The sequence below is a fragment of the Oncorhynchus mykiss genome, chromosome 21, assembly GCF_013265735.2.
Source record: "Oncorhynchus mykiss isolate Arlee chromosome 21, USDA_OmykA_1.1, whole genome shotgun sequence".
NCBI classification, from domain to species: Eukaryota; Metazoa; Chordata; class Actinopteri; order Salmoniformes; family Salmonidae; genus Oncorhynchus; species Oncorhynchus mykiss.
The window spans coordinates 21,356,691-21,375,883 of NC_048585.1; the positions used below are offsets into that span (position 1 = coordinate 21,356,691).

Genomic DNA, 19,193 nt, shown 5'->3' on the forward strand with positions numbered 1-19,193 from the left:
TAAATCCTGTGTAGCACATTTAAGTACTAAATTACAACTTCTCATGTTCTATAAGGAAGTGTCCATTCAGTAATTGATAGATCATGTCTTGACATGATGGAGATGTGTGAGCTTCCTTCTGAATGAACAATAAGGCATTCATGGGACCACTCAACTGGTTTTCACTACAATAGAGTGGTGAGTGTTTAGATGTGGGCTGGTACTTGCAGAAAACCTATCACCTGTGGTTGGTTGTTTGTTATCTGTGTCCAATATCCATACAATTCAGTTCACAACCAATGTGTTTGGTTATACAGTGACCTGTGCTGAAGCCTCTCTTTTGTTGCCGACCATCATCAACAAAACTAAGGACGGCATCCGGAAAGGGGCCGTCTCAGGTGAACCAAAAGAAAAAAGAAAACAACGATTTCCATAACTGAGAAAAGGTGCGTCTCTGTCTGTCTGGAACACGCCCTCCAGTTTCTCTCATCCCATATCATCCATAACCACGCTCCTCCTCTGTATTCCGTTGGGAGACATGAGAGAGGCCGGCTGGCGCGGTCTAGGACAGTGAAAGTATTCCACAACGAGACTGTTCGTAGGAGCAGGCAGCAATATCTACATTCCCCAGGTGAGAGGTGCATGTTTCAGTTCTGGGTCGCAAACCTACAGCCAAAACATACATACAAGGATATCCTATCCAAGGTAAGATTGATTTGACTCGTTTTTCAATTTTTCAAATCACGTTTTGGTGTAATTGGATAAGAAGGCGCTGGAGTGAAGGACGGAACGCTGAAGCATCTCTCCATTCCCCAGTCAGATTTGTCTGGGATGGGAATGTAGAAAGCGTGCCCATTTGACTCCTTCGGTTTGTTTAAAAACATGCACATTAGCTTGTTATGATGCACATTTAATTTAGCCTAGCCATATTGTGATCGCTTTCATTCATTTCTTAACATGAGTGAGTGCGCGCGAGCTACAGTGCCCGATTCTACCAGCGGCCAGTCAATCCAGAACAGTCATATAGCTTTCTGGAAGGTGAGGGAAGGTGAGGGAGGTCTCTTTATAAATCCTCAAAATATTTCTGCGTGCGTAAATATTGTTCCTTGTAGGCACACATAGACTAGTTTACAATAGTCCAAAATAACTGAATAACTCGGCTAGATAAATGGTGCTGAATTAAAGGAGGCGGTATAAAAGCCGGTAAAATGACTCAGATGGAACTGTCATCTTGGTTTATTGTGCAGCGCTTTCTCATGTGGAATCAGCGCTGGTGCTCATTTATTGAGTAATCAGCGAGTGCTCTCTCCGAGCGCTGAAAGTGAAGCACGCGTTCTCTATCTTGCGCAACAAGGTTCATAAATTATTGTGGGGGGGGGGGGGGGTGTTTTGACAGTATTGTTATCTATGTTGTGCAAATGCCTAAGAATTTATTCCCGAATTAAAATGCCTCAAATTAACAGGAGATAATGTTGTAGATAATGTTGGATATTGCATTATGACAATGTGTGTGTCTTTTGCTATCATTGTCCATTAGAATTAGCTAGCATCCATCACTGTATTGTGTGGGACTTCCAGTAGTCAGATTTGAATTTGAGTTCATATAGTCCTTTACAACATATCTGAGGTGGCTGACCCTGGACCTTAAGCCTATATTTGCACCTTGATGGGCTCCTAACTTTTGAATGTGTGAGAATCCCTGTTGACCTTATACAAGCCTGCAGAGGCGAGGAGAAGGAGAGTGAGGCCCAAATTGACCTCTGCAAGCACCAAATATGTCAGTGTGCTTTGAGCCAGTTGTTGGGGTCCAGAGGTATGTGGTGTGAGAAAATAGCTTGTCACACTATGTCACTTGTCATTCGTTTAAAAAGAAAGAAAACATAGGAAAGGTAATGTCTTGTGGTGGCTTCTGAACATAGATGTCACAGATAGGTTGAATTGTCCTCAGAGACTGGCACTGGCCTATATTTACTTTTTGTTCTGTTAGGAGACCTCAGTGATGATCTGCTCTTGTTCACAGCCAAGTAGTTATGTGTGTGTGAGAATGTGCATGGTGTAGCAACCTGACAGAGTACACTTCATTCCCCTCATAAAAGTCCATGTAAAAGCTGCGCTACATTCTTCTACACTCATTCCAGTAAGGTACGTAGTAATGTAATTTACTGAGAACATTACGCTAGAGATGACCATTGACCCTCTTGACTGAACATTAAGGAAGTCTAAATTACACCCTCAATTTCCAGGGGCATACCCTCTCCATTCCTTTGTGCTCACTGCATTCTCTCTTTCTCTCTTCTTTACTGTCTCTGAGCCCTGCTTCTCCTCCGCCTCACTCTCTCCTCTCTCTCTCCTGCCTCTCCCTCTCTTATTTCTTAGTGTGGAAAGGCAGTGTCGTGTCTTCGGCATCATTAAAGGTGAAGGCTGTTATTTTATCAAATCAATTCTCTGTAATTATTATTACGTGATTAAACTAATCATGTAAATTGAATTAACTAGGAAGTTGGGGCACCATGGAAAATCTTCAGATTACAAATATATAATTTTCCGAATATAACTCTATGGATATTTTAATATCTGATCAATTAGTCTTCTATGAATTAATTATTCTTTACCACACGTCAGTCTCATCTGAACATCATAAATTGTTGGTTATCTGCACGAACCCAGCCTTTACTATAAATCATCCATACACCAATTGGCTTAATCATTTATTTACTAACTAACTAAATAATCACAGAAATGCAGGGAAGGGGGTGTGGACTGAGAAAGAAGCGGGAAAGACAAAAGGGATCACTACACACAGTTGATAATTATATTCATTGAAATGATAGTCCTTTGCACATGAACGCTCACTCATTCTGGAATAATCGCAATCAATATATTTACTCCCACATGTCATTGTGATCTTCTCTGTTGGAATCATCAGTCTGTCTGCTGGAGAGTCAGTTCATCAGAGAGTGGTTGTAGGGTCTATCGGCTGCTCCTGATAGTGTCTGTTGTAATGGATATGTCAGGCGTCCATTATTCTTAGGATATATGTTTCGGCGGTTGTCGGCATTCGTATCCCAGATTTACATAATTTCTGGCAGCAGACCAGTAATTAGTATCTAAGATTTGCTCTAATTCTGTAGGGTTCGATAGTCTCAGAGTTTAACCATTTCCAGCCATGTAGCCAATGCTCCACGTGGTATAGTTTTCTAGTTTTGGTACTTAACTATTCGCAATCACAGCTCCCGTTGTGGGTTTGCTTAGTCTAAAGAGGATTTTTTTAGGAGGGGCTTTTATTCGTAACAGTAGAAGGGGGCGGTTCCATGACGCCTGATTATGTCTGTGCTCAGGGGGCGTGGCCGCTGACTAGTTAAACTTTACAGGGAATACAATTCTCTCAAAATTAAAGGTTTAACATCACATTACATCATTTCACAAATAGTTTCATCTTTACTCATTAATTGTATACAATAATTAGATGCAAACACCATAATTGAGAAATGTACACATTCAGAGATATAGTTATGCGTGTTTCCTGTCCTTCGTGAGGTCACCAAATGAAACACACTCAACATAACTGTCTCTTAAGTGTCCACTGACCCTTCCCACATTCTCACAAGTGGACATGTAGTTTAATTTTCCCATTTTGGGGATTTAGGAGTTCGGCCATGTGAAATCCTTTGTTCACTCTGTGGTCTCTCTCTCTGCATGAAATGGGGGAGAGAGTCTCCGCCAGGAATTTACGACCTGAGATAACAGAACCTGGGTGTAGGAGAGAGTGAGAGAGGGGTAGGCCCCGATCTACACCCAGAAAGGGCCACATCATAACAGCAGAATCAGACAGCTTAGTCTCTCTTACTCACTTTACCTCCCTCCCCCCCTCTCTCTTTCTCTCTCTCTCTCTTTTTCTCTTGCTCTCTCCATCCCCCCTCTCCTCTAAACAGCCGCTGTGCTTTCTTTCTCGGTGCCAAAGTGTGTTTTATTCTCCTGGCGCACTTTGCCACCATGCTTTTGCCCATTGCCAGCAGAGAACAGGGTGGCATGGACATCACAGATGTATCATGGGTGGTTGAGTCTGTCCTCTCCACTTATTTAAGTCCCGTCCTCCTTTCAACTCGTGTTCATTTCTGGAAGTACAAGTTTGGGGTGGAAGAGTTGTGCAACAGCCTCAAAAGCACTTCTAGAAACATCTACGTGTAAAGCAGGTCTGAATCTGTCAAGACCCGTATGGTTAGTCTGGAGACCTGCAGGGGTTTTTGTCAGAGGCTTTGTGTTATGCAAACACATCAGGATGCTTGTGGGTGGATGGATATTTGGGGAGTTTTGTGGCATAAAGCTCATGTGATGAGGCGCGCTGTAGGTTGTAGGTTGTGCTGTAAGTGTTCTGGACCTAAGGGGAAAAGGAAAAATACACCTGTTGAGAATCAGATATATTCCATTCCTCAACTATGTAACCGTAAATAACCTCCTCAAATAGATAGTCAGAAGTTGCTAAATCCATTTTTGGAGTTATACATTAATGATATGTATCCATTGAGCTTAGTTCAACTGTCGTATCCCATCAGAATTCAAAATATGAGCTTTTTTTTACTCCAATGTTTGTAAACAGTAAATATTAACAAACACTGTATACCTTAAACAACTTCGGAACCCCTCGACAACATTCCACTGAAAAGGCAGAGCGCGAAATTCTAAAATATTTTTTAGAAATATGTAACTTTCATACATTCACAAGTGCAATACACTTCTTGTTAATCTACCCATCATGTCCGATTTCAAAAAGGCTTTACAGCGAAAACACACCATATGATTATGTTAGGTCAGAGCCTAGTCACAAAAACACGCACAGCCATTTTCCAGCGAAAGAGAGGAGTCACAAAAAGCAGAAATAGAGATACAATTAATCACTAACCTTTGACGATCTTCGTCAGATGGCACTCATAGGACTTCATGTATGTTTTGTTCGATAAAGTTCATATTTATATACAAAAATCTCAGTTTACATTGGCGCTTTATGGTCAGTAATGTTGTGCCTCAAAAACATCCGGCAAATTTTCAGAGAGCCACATCAATTTACAGAAATACTCATAATAAACTTTGATAAAAGACACAACTATTATGCACAGAATTATAGATATACTTCTCCTTAATGCAACCGCTGTGTTTTCAAAAAAGCTTTATGGAAAAAGCAAACCATGCAATAATCTGAGTACGGCGCTCAGACACAAAAACAAGCTATGCAGATACCCGCCATGTTGTGGAGTCAGTAAAAGTCAGAAATAGCGTTATAAATATTCACTTACCTTTGATGATCTTCATCAGAATGCACTCCCAGGAATCCCAGTTCCACAATAAATGTTTGTTTTGTTTGATAAAGTCCATCATTTATGTCCAAATGCCTCCTTTTGTTAGGACGTTTGGTAAACAAATCCAAATTCACTAGGCGCGGGCAAGTCCAGGTGAAAGTTCAGACAAAAAGTTTAAAAAATGTTATATTACAGTTCGTAGAAACATGTTAAAAAAACATGCTTAAAACGGATGGTCAGTCCTTAAATCCATAGCTCTGTCTTTGAATTTGAGACTGGTTACATTGCTCCAGCCCTATCCCCCTGCTTTTTACCCACACAGTTGTGGGTTGTTATTTTAACTGCTGATTGCTACTTTTAATGACCACTAAAAACGTGCTGAAGAAAAGGTAGCCCTCAAACTTTAACAGTCTCATATGTTGAATGCAAGGACCTGCATGCTGTTGGGATTGTCTATGAAGTGAATGAATAATGTAGGGAAAGGCATAGGTAAAGAGAAGTGTAGTCTAATGTGTTTACGGTGATGGGTTGAAGAGGTTAGGCACAGGAGCTATGTTAATGGGACTTGATGGTGCACTTCACCCCTAGACAATACAAACACATTAGACTGAAGCAATGGGAAAGGAAACAATTTAGGCTACTTGCTTTGTAGTTAACTTAGTTTTAGTTAACTTATTAGAGGCATATCTGTGATACCATTACTTCAACTTTGCTTCTGTTCCAATACAGTCCCATAATTAGTGTGACCATGTAATCTATTTAACTGGTTGATTTGGTTCTGTGTTTTTGGTTTTGTGTGATTTGTGTGCTCAGTGCCAGTGGAGATGCTAATCCTGTCATGGAGAGAGTTGGCACAGAAGGATGTGAGTAACACTAAACACACACTCTGTTAAATATGGCCCTATTCCCACTACAAGAGCTGAGGAGAGTCTGAGGAACAGAGTGGCCAAAGAGATTTCTACTTTTTAATTCACACTACATGCATTCTTGGTCCGCAGCTCAAATTGACCGTAAATATCAAAGTAGCCACTAAGTTAAGCAAAAATGATTTAATAATCCAAGCAACTTTTCTACTTAAACATATTACAATATTGAATAATGCAACCAAATCATGTGCAGATCCTTTTTTACGATGTATCATATCGTTGTACCTGAACGTCATAGCTTTCTCTCCATCTCCTTTTAAAATAGGGAGCAAATTAGTTTTCTTATGGCTCTCTCTTGTCCCTCTGAGCAATATGTTGGAAACACATAGTCGCAATAAAATCCCGTTATTGAATCATAATACATATATAATCGCAATACATATCGTATCGGCACCTAAGCATCATGATAAAATTGTATCGTGAGGTCCCTGGCAATTCCCAGCCCTACAATTAAAGGGTTCACTTTCTCGTCCGTACACTTTAAATTAGCTAACAATACACAGCTAACTCCTGCTAGCTAGCTAACTAACAACATGCTTAATGATCAAGTAACGTTAGCATATCAATAATGAATGTTTACCCCACCCATAGGAATATAAAAGTACAGTAACGTTATACAGTATCCTTCCTATTATAATTTGCAAAGAACAATATAGGAGGAAGGTTGAATCCTATTACACCGGCTCCGACGCAAGTCATATGTGGCAAGGCTTGCAGGCGATAATGGATTACAAAGGGCAACCCAGCCATGAGTTGCCCAGCTATGCAGAACTCCCAAATTAGGAATATAACACTGTGCCTTGAATGAAAACCCTTTTTTCTGGATGACTGTCTGATCTCGCTCTCCATGGCTGATGTGAGCCAATCATTTAAACAAATTAACAATCACAAGGCCGCCGGGCCAGACGGAATGCCAGGGCGCGTTCTCGAAGCATGCGCAGACCAGCTGGCAAGTGTCTTCACAGACATTTTCAAATGTCTCGTTGGCCCAGTCTGTAATCCCAACATGTTTCAAGCTGGCCACCAATTTGCATACCACCCCAACAGATCCACAGATGACGCAATTTCAATTTCACTTCACACTGCCTTCTCCCACCTGAAGAAAAGAAGAAATAACTATGTGAGAATACTGCTCATAGACTAGAGCTCAGCGTTCAACACCATAGTCCCCTCCAACCACATCACAAAGCTAGGGACCCTAGGACTGAACCCCTCCTTCTGCAACTGGATCCAAGACTTCCTGACGGGACGGCCCCAGGAGACGATGGTAGGCAACAACACCTCCGCCATGCTGACCCTAAACACTGGGGCTCTCAGGGGTGTGTGCTTAGTTCCCTCCTGTGCTCCCTGTTTACCCACGACTGCGTGGCCACGCACAACTCCAACGCCATCAAGTTTGCTGACGACAGAACTGTGGTAGGCCTGATCACAGACGGCGATGAGTCTGCCTACAGGGAGGAGGCCAGTGACTTAGCAGTGTGGTGCCAGAACGACAACCTCTCCCTCAACGTCAGTAAGCCCAAGGAGCTGATCGTGGACTATAGGAGAAAGAGGGGAAAGGACGCCCCCATCCACATCGAAGTGGCTGGTGTGGAACAGGTCAAGTGCTTCAAGTTCCTTGGCTTCCACATCACTAAGGACATGGTCCACACACACCCGCACAGTCATGAAGAGGGCACGGCATCACCTCTTCCCCCTCAGGAAGCTGAAAAGATTTGGCATGGGTCCTCGGATCCTCTACAGCTGCACCATCGAGAGCATCTTGACTGGCTGCATCACCGCTTGGTATGGTAAATGTACTGCCCTTGACCGCAAAGCACTACAGAGGGTGGTGCAGACTGCCAGGTGCATCACTAAGGCCAAGCTCCTTGCCATCCAGGACCTCTACATCAGGTGGTGTCAGAGGAAGGCCTGAAAAATTCAGAGACAGGCTCCGAGACAGCTTCTACCTCCAAGCCATAAGACTGCTAAATGTCCAGACTGCTAAATAGTCAATTAATGGTACCCCAAACTATCTGATTTGCACTATTTTATCTGCACTCTCTATCTTGCACTGACACTATGCACATTCACACAGGCCTGGGCAACTCCAGTCCTCGGGGACCTGATTGGTGTTACACTATTCCCCCATCCCTAGCAAACACACCTGATTTAAACTAATTGCATTTTTAACTGAAGATCATGATTAGTTGATTATTGGAGTCAGGTGTGTTAGCTGGGGATAGGGCAAAACTGTGACACCAATCAGGCCCCTGAGGCCTGGAGTTGCCCAGGCCTGCCAGACTAGACTTTAAATGTGACTCACCACCTGGATTTGGTCTTATGTAGCAAAATTTGAAATTGATTTTTTTTTACATTTGATTAAAGTAGAGACTCAGAGCTACAAAATGGTATATCATATACTGCATTTTTTAGGAACTCCGGGAAAGTAATTCTGCTTTGAAAGTTGATAAACTTGCAAACTCACTTTTGAGAAAATGGCCTTTGAATGTTTTGGTATGCAGTGAAGAGCTCTTCTTTGTCTACACACCTTCTAAAGCTTTAACCCCACCCATCTCGTTTCGCTCTTGGAGTGTTCAGAGTGCACACTTGACTGATGATTTGTTTACCTCTGGATAACATGAAAACAGCCTAACCAGCTCCGCTGGCAATAATTTCATTACGCTTTTTTGCCGACGTTTACTGACACCCGCCATATTCAACGGGTGTTGTACACTTTAGACATGTAGCTAGCTAGGTAAACAATGACCCTAGCTAGGTAAACAACATGTAAGATCACACACGTCACGTAACGTTAGCTAAAAAGCCAGCCAGCTAACGTTAGCTAGTTAAACAACAATGAACACAGTGCCAAATCATGTCGTTACTACCCTGCATGAATCTGCTGGGAGCTAACCAACCAGGTTCAATGTTAGCTAGCTAACATTAGGCTCTAACTAGCAAAGCAAACGGCTCTGGCATATGAATAATAACGTCAGCTAGGGAGACAGCCAGCTAACGTTAGCTAGCTAACAGTACAGTTTAGCTTGAAATTAAACCACTTTCTGTCAAAATTAGAAACATGTCATATCTGAAAATGTAGCTAGGTAACACTAGACTATCTTACCCTTATACATCATCATGCATGATGGACACGTCTCCCTGTCACGGATGCCATGCCACGGTTGTCCTTAGTTTGAAGATATAATACGGAGACAGGTGTTTTCTCCATCTCTTTAGCTACCATACTCTAATTCCACTGATTTCAAAACTCGATCCTCCGGAAAGTGGAGAGCAACACTTATGCAGTTTCACTACACAATAAAAAAATTTAAAGCTGCGTTTGACAGGATAACTGTTAGAGGAATTCTAAATTCCTATATGTTTTGTAGCCAAAATCAAATTCGCACTCTCTCTATTTCATTAATGAGTTGTAAATTCATTAATTATGCATGAAATAGATCGAGACCAGTCTTAAAAGTCAGGTATCAGCGTTTATTACAAGAGAGTACTGACACATACACATTTTTCCACAGGTTATAAACTGAAAATGACGTCAGCGTTTTCTAAATGTTCTATCTCTTCATGACACCGGTAGAGAGGCCCTATAGTTTCTCGAGCTTTCGCTCCACGCCTGAAGTCAAGGTCAGTCAGTATAAATCAGCATTCTAGACAGTCTGGAGATAGTCCGTTCCTGCCACCTGGAGATTGTACAAATGAATGAACTAAGGAACAGACCTTCATTGTTACTAAACTCCTGACTACATTACATACAATTGGGAATGGGAGCAAGAGAGAAAATTCATATATGTACAGTACATTATAGCATTTGGATTAGTCAGTTCTGATTGGAATGTATACATAATTAGTCATTTCAACCATAATTTCCTCTAACAATAACTAACACAGACTGACCAGCTCAAATAGACAGAAGCCTTCTATATGGCAGACCAATCCGAACTCCTCTCTCGACATGTCCAGCCCACTCATTATCTTAGCCAATCATGGCTCGTGGGAAGGTTGCTGACTTTTTCTATGGCTTAACCAACAAAGCTTGTAATTTAATAATTGTTTGTTATTAAGGCACATGAAAGTTCATATGTTCCAGAAGGCATTTCTGCAAAAAAAACTGCATTATTTATTTAATTTAAAAAAAAGTTAAAATGGCTCTCCTGTGAATTTGTGACTTGCGACATACGCCTAGTTTCCTGAAACTGGTCACATATACACACCATATACACACTCACTCACTACATTGACACTCCCACACAAAACTCCCACACATTCACATATACTTCATACGCACACGCACACATAACACACACACGCAGATTGACCCAACACAAACACACATACATACACATTACACACACGCACATTCATACACTTTTACGCTCATAATTTGCTGCTGCTACTCTGTTCTTTATTTTACTCTTATTATTATCTATCCTGATGCCTAGTCACTTTACCCTGCGTCAAATTCCTCGTACCTCTGAACATTGATCTGGTACTGGTACTCCCTGTAAATAGCTTAATTCTTGTGTATTTTATTTTACTCCTCTTGTGTTGCTATTTTTAGTTTTCAACTCTGCGTTGTTGGGCTCGTAATCATTAATTTCACTGTAAATTCTACACAAGTTGTATTTGGGCGTATGTGACAAATACAATTTGATTTGATATAGGCTACATAGCTAAGTAACGTTAGCTAGCAAGCTAGCTTGCGAAACAATATAATTTCTTAACTCTCATATAAACGTGATGGCTGTAGCTGAATTCTGACGTTTAGCTTAACCATAGCTTAGGTTTACACTAGCTAGCGTATTAGAGTTATCTTAGAACAAACCAGGCTTAATTTGATCAATATCATGGAAGTCATTATATGAGGTAAAACGTTGATAATTCAGAGTTGCTTCCTAGCCTGGACCTCGTTGGCTCAGTGCAGTCAAGCAAAAACAAAACGACAACTGAGATTTGAGCCTACGGCGACAATTTCAGAATGTATTTTAGGTAAAAACTCAATAAAACAAGTCTTAGAAATATGGTAAATGTCTGTACATTTCAGCTGTTTCAAAAACATTGCTATGCTATTACCATTTTTACTGTAAGAGTGTTGGCTCAACGAGACAATTGTGTTTGCACTGCCCTGCTTAGAGGGGGGAAACTTTCGGGGGAGTGTCGTGCCCTACCTCTGGAGGTAGCAGTCGAGAAGTGACAAGTTCGCAAGTTTACATTGCAGTATATAGAAGACAAGGGTATTTTTTGTGAAAAGTCTGAAGACACTCTTATAAGGAAACGTTTTGTCATGAGTTCAAAAGAATGAAGGAAGGATCATTAAATAGCATTAGAGCAAGATAAATAGACAGAATAGAAGAGAAAAGAAGTAGAGGAAAATACCAAGAAGAAAGGAGGAGAAGAAAGGTGGAGAACAAATGAGGCAGAGGAAAGAGGAAGGAAACGAAACGCTGTTCTTGCACCTGACCCACATCCCTCATGGGAGACCCAGATTCCGCTGTGGCACCACTAAAGGCCATTGTACCCAGTCCCTGTATTTATGAGCAGGGGAGGCAAGGGATCAAGGAGGGGACCTGTCAGACCTCAAGGATGAATGGCCTTTGGATGGGAAGGGGAGACGGGGGCGGGGGGGGCTGCCCAGCTGCCTGACACACTGTTAACAGTTCATTTGATGGAACATTTACGCCTCAAAGCAGGGATTTAAATTCAACACTAGCTGCCTCCCTATGATGTCTGTGGACCTGTTGGCTGTTTCAGACCAGAGCCGTGTTGTGGGAACTAGGAAAAAACAGGGTAGCGTTTGACATTTTCTGAACCGTAGAAGGACACGGGTATTCTGTTTACAGAATATCATAAAGCATCATTGAGAAGAGGTACTGATTTTCCATCTCTAGACTGGGTTAAATGGGTTAATAGAGGGAATGGAGACCAATACAATAGTGTGTGTGTGTGTGTGTGTGTGTGTGTGTGTGCGTGCCTGAGTTATGTTTAAATGTCAGCAGTGATGTTATCCCAAAGGATGGCTATAGGCCAGTATGCTATAGGCTAACGCTGCTCACAGCTTCTCTAATGATAGAGCCACTCAGTCCATGTGACGACACACACAAGGGTTTGACATCCTTGTGAATGTCTCAAGAATGTCTTACTCTCACCTGAATGTCTCAAGAATGTCTTACTCCCACCTGAATGTCTCAAGAATGTCTGTCACCTACTGGAAGAGCACTGTGAAGCTAACAACTTGTTGTGTTTGGAATATTTTCACAGTGTGAGATAAGTGGGACAAGACTTTATAGCAGTAGCGGTGTCTCTGAGAATAACCTTAGAGACAGCTGGGAGCTGTAAGAGCAGCATTTATTTAATTTCTCACTCCGACAAGCCTTGTACCCAGCAGAAGGCCAAAGCTGATTGTATCCTCTTTTCCCCGAACAACCAAATGAACACAACAACAACTCCCGGCCCCAAATCTAGTTAGATTTGAAAGAAAACTTTATTGTCCATTAGGTTAACACAAAATGGAAAATTGTCTTTGGCGATCTTGGCATTAAAAGGATAAAAACCGACATAAAAAATATTCCTTTGTGAATTGTTCTCCTGTGAAAGAAGAATAGACCCACATCTCCCTTGATATCTGTGAGCTTTTCTAGGTTGTACCTCTACTTTACTGATGGTTGTGTGGATGATACATGTTAGAACATCTTGTCTCTGTTTGTTGGATGCATCCAGGGAGGTTTTCTTCTTGTGTGCCAAGTTCATGGAAGGAAATAAATATTTTACAATACTGTAATCTGCCTGAGAGTGGTATATCATTTTCCCTCGTCTTAATCTAGCCCAGGGATGGGCAAATCCAGTCCTCGGGGGCCTGATTGGTGTCACAGTTTCGCCCCAGCTAACACACCTGACTACAAAAATCAACTAATCATGGTTTTCAGTTTAGAATGCAATTTGTTTAATGAGCTGTGTTTTCTAGGTATGGGGTAAAAGTGTGAAACCTCTCTGGACCCCAAGGACTGGAGTTGCCCATCCCTGATCTAGCCTAACCCCCTTCCTGCTTTTTACCATCTGAAGCCTCCCAACTTGAGCTAAGAGTTTTCTTCTGGACTAGGATTGTGGTCAGGAAAAACTCCCGGTTCTTACTTTCAACCCTCTATTTCCATTGTACCTATTTAGGTACCTGGTGACTTGGCCCATGGTCACAATGTAAGACCAATAGATGGAATACAGGCAGCTTGTCAATGACACCCAATGTTCGTTCATTATAGACCGTGCTGGCAGCGATCAAGGCCCCTCCATCATTTAGTGTGTAGTAGTACGTTGATGTGTTGTTGTGCACATGTCCATGTCCCTCCATCTCCTGTTCACTGTAACGCGACTCTCCACTCAATGCTTGATTAAACTAATCAGTCTGCCTGGGTCACGACTCCTGACCTCAGTCTGGTCTCATGATTACTCAGGGCCTGTCACTCAAGTCAAGGCTGGAAATAGACTTCACTTTCATGCATCCTTCATGTCAATAGCAGAAATCTATCATATAGGCATCAGTTGACAGGGAGAAATGGAATAAGTGAATTATTGATCAGTCACCCCAGATCTGAAAGGACTTGATTTGAAGCTCCTGCAGTGATGCAGGAAACAATGAGAAGTCGGTGGTTATGGCTGCAACGATATCCCTTTTTCCACTTTAGGGGATTGAGTCACTGGCCCACAGTCCCAGCCTGTGATGAATGGGTTCTAACTAAGCAGCCCCCTGTTAGCCTGACATGCTAACTGTTCACCATCTTAGTAATGAGTCTTTGGTGTGAATTAGGGCCTGTTCCCATCAGCATATTGTCTCTGTGTGGCAGCCTAGGGACAGGTGGGACTGGGCCGCCAACACCTTGGTAATGACTGCTCAAACTAGTTATTACACACAGCAGGATGTTCTACTGGTGACTCCCCACTTCCTGATGTGATGTAGGACCAAGACTATTCCTGTGTTTGCTGTAGCATGGTTTAATGATGTAATGCCTGTAAAATACATGCATGGGTTTTGTGTTTTTCTTTTATGTGTGTGTGTGTGTGTGTGTGTGTGTGTGTGAGTGAGAACAGGACTACCAGAGTGTGAGTGAGAACAGGACTACCAGAGTGTGTGTGAGAACAGGACTACCAGAGTGTGTGTGAGAACAGGACTACCAGAGTGTGTGTGAGAACAGGACTACCAGAGTGTGTGTGAGAACAGGACTACCAGAGTGTGTGTGAGAACAGGACTACCAGAGTGTGTGTGAGAACAGGACTACCAGAGTGTGTGTGAGAACAGGACTACCAGAGTGTGTGTGAGAACAGGACTACCAGAGTGTGTGTGAGAACAGGACTACCAGAGTGTGTGTGAGAACAGGACTACCAGAGCGTGTGTGGACAGGACTACCAGTGCGTGTGTGGACAGGACTACCAGTGCGTGTGTGGACAGTGTGTGTGTGTATTTTCATGGGATCACATAATTTTGGTCTGTGTAGCTTTCAAAATGTCATGCGATTGAGTGGATGTGTCCATTACTAAAATACGTGAACATATAGGCTTGTATTTTACTCTATGTATGATATATTATTACTGTCATATTCAATATTTTAACATGATTAAACCCTAAACGTTATACCCACACGTTAGGCAGGTTGTCTTTAGAATGGACACAGATATCCTGGATCATATAGGCTAATGAGCAAGGAAGCTGTGGTAGCTGTCACTCACCATATAGGGGCTTTGGACTGATGCCAAGGTGCCAGGATATCCTGTGCCTGGCCTGTCTGACCCAGACCAGGGTGATGCAGTACAGTGAGCAGAGGCCAGGTCTGGGTCCGGACCAAAGGCAAATAGACACCATGTACCCTGCCTCTGTCATTCACTGTCAGGGGTAGTGTAATTACAGAATCCTTTAGATCACAGATAACGTAACGATATACACACATTCAATCTACCAGTGCATGAGTTCCATAGAGGACACCTGAATCTGACAGTCGGCTTGTGGAAACAGCAAAGTGTGAGTCTATGGGCCAAGCACCATACTGGAAATGTGACGTCATAAAATAACAACCGTCTCCATAGCCCAGGTTTACTGTGTATCTATAGAGTGGAGGGAAAACTAGAAAGGAAATTACTCAATTAAATTCATTATTACATTAAATTAATCACATATAGGCTTATAAAAGAAAGAGCTTAAAGCTTTTTGCACAGCTAATGCAATTAAATCGAACTATTTTGGCAATTAAACGCCCACACATGCAAGGAAACAAAAAACAAAGCAGGAAAAACTCCTGACAGAATGTTTGTGTGGGGTAAATAATATAATGCCATCTCCAACGAGAGCCCTTGACTGTCACTTATTGGTGAACGGCTTTTGTGGATTGCTTTGTGTTTTGACCTCAAAGTTTGTTTACACTATTATGACCTAGATAGCAGGAAGTCGAGGCTGCTGTTACATGTAAGGATGATGCATCATTGAAAAAGGCCCAAGACATGGATGCTTCAGCAACAGTGGAGGGTTGTGTCTGGGTTACTGACACTGTTGTGTCTCCTGGGAATGGTGAATGGCCAGCATTGGATTGTCAGTGAATGTCGTACTAACCTGTTGGCGGTCCACTGAATTTCCACCATCTTGAAATTGATGTGGGTCCTGGGCTGAAAACCAACTCATTGTGCTTCTTAGTTTGCTTGTTAGCGTTCTCATGTAGCTTCTATTCCCTCTAGTCATACACAGGCTAAACCACAGGATTAGGTTCATCCATATTTTTTTCTTTAAGCGTTAAGCGTTAACCACTGCTTTAATCTAATGACCAGTATATTTCTCCATCATCCACCCCCTCAGGCCAAAGACGGTGCGTATAGCAACACAGAGAAAGGGAGAACTCATTTCCTCTTTTGGCCAAACCAGTAGGCCTGCAAAACGAAGGAAAGTAGCTTTGCGAATGCAAGCCCTCATTCACAAGGCTGTACCCTACTCATCCTTCCCAGTAAACGTTGTGCCTCATGAAAACAGTAATCATCGTTCATCATCAATGTCACCCATCTTAATCTCTAAACAGAGCTCTGTGTTTGACCCATTAGCCAACGATAGACAGGCAGACTGACAGTCTGTGGCTGTGGAATAGTTGGGCTCCTAAGTAGGGCACGGCCCCTATGTACTTCCCGAGTTCCAGGGAGTGCACAATGCCAGGTTGTTGGATGAGATAGGGCTGTTGGCAGCTGGTGCCCGCTGCTGCCTGAAACCCAGGTGGTTGGCGCGGATGTGTTTACTGTTGTGGGTGGTGCTCTTTGGTTGAGCAGCCTCCAAGGCCTGGGTTCTCAGGGGAGAGTGGCCGTTTTGTGGAAGAGGCTGCTGACTTCTCTTTTGTGATGTTGGGCACTGCCCGTTCTTAGTACACTAAAGTCGCCTTAATTATTGTCAGTCACAGTATTCCTCTTTCTGATTCTTTCTCTGTTCTCTGTTGAGCTGGCTTCGGTCCGTGTTCATTTCTCAGACGGCGGGCAGCCAGCGAGGCTGTAGTGTGTGTCTGGGTTTCTACTGACCGACCAATGGCAGATTGATGTGCTTAAAGGCTGTAAGGCCCTCTGTGGCAGAGTACCGCTGAGGAACGCCGTGAGTCCAACAGCTGTCTTCCTTAAAACAGGCACAGACCTCCTGGTGAGAGGAGCTGCCAAGGCAAAACACAGAAAAGCACTCGCTCAAAGGAAACGGCAGTAGCTGGATGCCTAATGAGAAAATCCTGCAGTGGAGGAGGATTTGTGCTGTAACTTTGATAGCAGAAAAGTCTCTCAACATCATTATGGAACTGTCTTTAAATGACTTTCTGAGGCTATATGGTTCTTTGTCAAAAAGACTCCGCACTTATCAGCAAACAAGTAGTTGACTTATCCTTTAGGGTTACAAAGCAGGGAATGTGATGAGATTGTCATTTAGTGACAGAGCAGTTTGGATCAAGTTAATACAGATTGACATCTCCAGAGCCTTACTTTGGCTGAGTCCTCTAAGTCTCGATCATACACATTATCGACCAGATAAATGGTTTGGGGATTTATCCTGAGCCAGGATCAACCTCACCTTCCCTCGCTCCAAGCTGCATGTCTGTGATTGACAGCTCCCCTCTGCCCCCAGCCCCATGTGTTAAGACTGGGACTCTACTGCAGCAGGTGTCAGTGTCCATCCCCTTGGTGAAGGACATACCATAGCTGATGTTTAGTGAAGGCAGTAGAGCCAGTCTCTCTCTATAGACCCAAACTACTGTAAGCAGTCACAGAGAGTATAGTGGGCTACAGATCATAGATAACCATAGTGTGAGTGTTAGTGAGGCTATTCCTATCAGCTCCTTCACTCTCCCACTCTAATCTACTTCTTGATGGGGAGAAGAGGAGTGAGCGGCTGAAGGCTGTGACCTGGATGGAATGCTCTGGCTGGACTGCTGGTTTGTGTGTATCCATGTGAGGAGCTAATCCATAGTGACCTCCAGCTCCTCCCCCCTGGTCCTTTAGTCTCCCAAGAATCTCTGCAATATACTGGAGCATAGACATGACATGATATCAATGAAGGGACCTTGACCGTGACCCCCTTTTGTAGGGTCGTTTTAAAGAGTCACACTGTGGGAGAGAGAGGTTAGGGTCAGAGATGTGTGTTTGAGGGAGGGAGGTAGGTTTTTCTCTATTTTCTCTGTATCTTAGTCGTTGCTTTGGGGGATGTAGTTCCAGTCCTTCAGCTAACACTGTTGGGAACCTGTGGCCCAGAGACCAGGAGAGAAGATGGAGAAGGATACAGAGAACCCGCACATGGCTTTTCTAGCTTGAACACTTATCATGGTTGGTTGGCTGGCCCCACTAAACACTGACCAATCTTTGTGCCAGTATTTGATGGTCATCGTTTATAAGGCTGATAGGACACCAGTTTTGCAGGCTGGTTAACTTAGGCCAGGGTTGTTATCCGCTTTGGAGAGGCGTGTGATATGTTGAATGGAATCACATTGAATAGTTGAAAGTAACTCCTCTAACTTTTCTAACGCAGGCTGTATTTGAAAGTACATTTGGTGTGAGGTTGGACAAATCAGATGTCAATGTAGCCTACATAAACCCAAAGGACACCATCATTACAACGTGAAGCTAGGTATACTGTCATTGGTCACCATAGCAGCACCCACCCGTAGCACGCGCTCCAGCAGGTATATCTCACTGGTCACCCCCAAAGCCAATTCTTCCTTTGGCCACCTCTCCTTCCAGTTCTCTGCTGCCAATGTCTGGAACGAACTGCAAAAATATCTGAAGCTGGGGACTCTTACCTCCCTCACTAGCTTTAAGCACCAGCTGTCAGAGCAGCTCACAGATCACTGTACCTGTACATAGCTCATCTGTAAATAGCCCATCCAATCTACCTCATCCCCATATAGTATTTATTTATTTATCTTGCTCCTTTGCACCCCAGTATCTCTACTTGCATACTCATCTTCTGCACACCCTACAATTTCAGTGTTTAATTGTTGTTCACCTCACATCTCATGCTGGTTAAGGTGTTAAGATACAGTAGGAGAGGGCATTGAGAGCAATAGTAATGGTGTCTTTTTGTAGGCACTAACGGAGACTAATTCCACCATGGCTCGATGGCCAAAGCCTGTGGGGAAATTAATGGAGGTTTTGTAGGGGTTTTGGATAAACTCCCAAAATAAGTTCTGTGGTAAACACAGGCTTAAGAGATCTTATACATTTTGTTCTATGAGATAATCTTCATCAGCTAATGTCACTTTTTGTGAATTCTGAAGAATTTATGTAATAAAAACAGTCCCAAAGCACATGAAGTCTTCATAATTCATAAAGGTCATGTTGACTGACTGATGTTATCTCATAGAACAAAACGTGTGGCTCACTTGGTAGAGCAGGGCACTTGCAGCGCCAGGGTTGTAGGTTGGATTCCCGTGGGGGATCAGTATGAAAATGTATGCAGTGACTACTGTAAGTCGCTCTGGGTAAGAGCATCTGCTAAAATGACTGAATCTCC

At 42.9% G+C, this 19,193-nt stretch overlaps 1 protein-coding gene across 2 annotated transcripts in view; it reads left to right on the forward strand.

Moving 5' to 3' along the window:
- Positions 1-332: 332 nt before the first annotated feature.
- Positions 333-19,193, forward strand: part of LOC110499985 (fatty acyl-CoA reductase 1) — a 53,813-nt gene continuing 34,952 nt past the window's right edge. The window contains exon 1 of one of the 2 annotated variants that reach the window (XM_036957242.1): positions 333-684. The gene's annotated coding sequence lies outside the window, so the exon portion shown is untranslated. The remainder of the gene's footprint in view (positions 685-19,193) is intronic. The other variant, XM_036957241.1, reaches the window with a different exon arrangement.